Source organism: Macadamia integrifolia, unplaced genomic scaffold, assembly GCF_013358625.1.
Source record: "Macadamia integrifolia cultivar HAES 741 unplaced genomic scaffold, SCU_Mint_v3 scaffold571, whole genome shotgun sequence".
NCBI lineage: Eukaryota > Viridiplantae > Streptophyta > Magnoliopsida > Proteales > Proteaceae > Macadamia > Macadamia integrifolia.
The window spans coordinates 237,426-239,404 of NW_024870489.1; the positions used below are offsets into that span (position 1 = coordinate 237,426).

General features: G+C 34.4%; 1 long non-coding RNA gene across 1 annotated transcript; it reads left to right on the forward strand.

Annotated features, from left to right (window-relative positions):
* The first annotated feature begins 573 nt into the window (after positions 1–573).
* Positions 574–1,518, forward strand: LOC122069282. The gene is made up of 2 exons (XR_006137423.1): positions 574–627; positions 772–1,518. It is a non-coding gene; the product is annotated as an uncharacterized LOC122069282 (long non-coding RNA).
* The last annotated feature ends 461 nt before the right edge of the window (positions 1,519–1,979 follow it).

Here is a 1,979-nt window from a genome sequence, read left to right on the forward strand (position 1 = left end):
TTTTATCTTTTCTTATCATCTTCTACTTTCTTGTTGCCTTATTTCTTTTTTCTATTGATCATATTGGATCCATGTAGCTAATCCTATTTAGTTGGGATAAGGTTATGATTGTTATTGTTTGCTATTGATTGGATGTGAAAAGATAAATTCATTATTATTTATTGGCATACTATATGTAGTCTTAAACATTTGGGTGGACTTATGAGATTCTTCTACCTGTAATATGTAAGATTTCCTATTAGGTGGGCTAGCATAGTCAAATATTTGTTTCCAAAACCGGTTTAGTTGTGTTGACTAAAGATGGAATAAGCAGAAAGAATCCAATATTATTGGTAAGTGATCTCTATGGAGATATTGGATTCTATTAGCACACCTTAATGGTATGAAATATTTATTACAATGTGTGGACCTAAGGTATTGTTTCCTTAATGGGGAGGAAACCCTAATTTTATTGCAGGGTTGATCCCTACCTTCACCCCTATATATAGTTATCACTGACCCATTAAGTGAGGCTAACGAAAAAAAGCAAAAGGGAAAGAGGGTAGATCAGACCAACATTGATCGTGTTGTACGAGGAGCATATACGAAGAAAATTGAGGAGTTCTTATTCTTCAACCATGGATTCAGGTATGCCTAAAACTTGTCTTTGTAGTGTTTGTCGTGCATGCTTATCGATCTTCATGAATCGTTCCGTATTTATTTTCTAAAGCTCTTATTATAAGATTATGTTGGAGGTTGCTTACAAATCCCTTAACCTTTTGGATCCTACAGGCCAAATATTTTTCCATGCTTCTTTGTTGGACAATTCAGTCTCCTTGAAGATTGGATCCTGGATTTTGAATAGCTTTGCCAGATTTTTATCCCTTCTTGAGAGGATGGCATGCCTTAAAGTAGGTGATGGCAGTAAACTGATATTTGGACAGATTCTTAGCTTCCTCATATACATTGCCATTGTATCCCATTGGTTGTGGCTAGGTAACCGAATTTATCTTTAGTGAATTGGTTGTTGATTGAAATTGCAATCTTGATCATATAGCATTTCCCCTAGATAAATATTATACTATTGTCAAAATCACCCTCCCTCTTAATTATTTTCACAATCAATGGACTTGTAATGGTAATAAATCTGGTGTTTTAACTATCAAATCTGTATCTTTTTTCCTTCTGAAACAGCCAAGGGTTTTATATTTACATGATTCTAGATTGGCTGCTAGTTCTTTGTGGAAACTCTGTATTATGATTTACAGGACGTCCTCCTCCGTCGATGACATAGAGGTAGAGAACCAAGAATGGACAAAGAAGAGGGTCGGAGATTGACTTTGGTGGAACTTTCTGATGCCTAAGGCAGAGTGTTGAGCAACATATGAGAGTTCACTTGAATAGGATATAGAGAAGAAGAAAAATAACCTTCAGGTTGGATCCTTTTACTTGGATATCCTTACTATTTATAGAGGATTATAAATGTTCTTTCCACGTTGGAGATGGCTGAATGACTTTCTTCACTCGTGTGTGTGTTCATGCATGGAGAGTTCTTGATTTGTGTCTACATAAGGAATAATATCCTAACCAATTGATAATGACTTATTTTGGCGTGTTCCTATGGTTTCCCCTATCAGTGTAGTTATCGGTTTTCTCACATTGGTGGGGGTGATTTTAGGTATATCATTTCATATCCACCACAAGTTAAAATGTTCAATTTGAGCTAATTGAACAATGAAATCCTAATTAAAATTAGGATTTATAATTATTTGCATGAAGATGAACCATGTTTCTTTTGTTAAAAGTAGCATCATTTTATAAGTGAATACATTTTAATAGTTGACCATATTTGTCTAATAGCTTAAGCTTTTTTACTTAGGTAAATTTAATATGATATTAGAATCATTAACATGTATAATAATGGTACATGCGTGAATAATCTTTTAAAAGAGGAGCCACATGTGCAATGTGCAATGTGCACTCCAGCAAAAGAAAGGCAA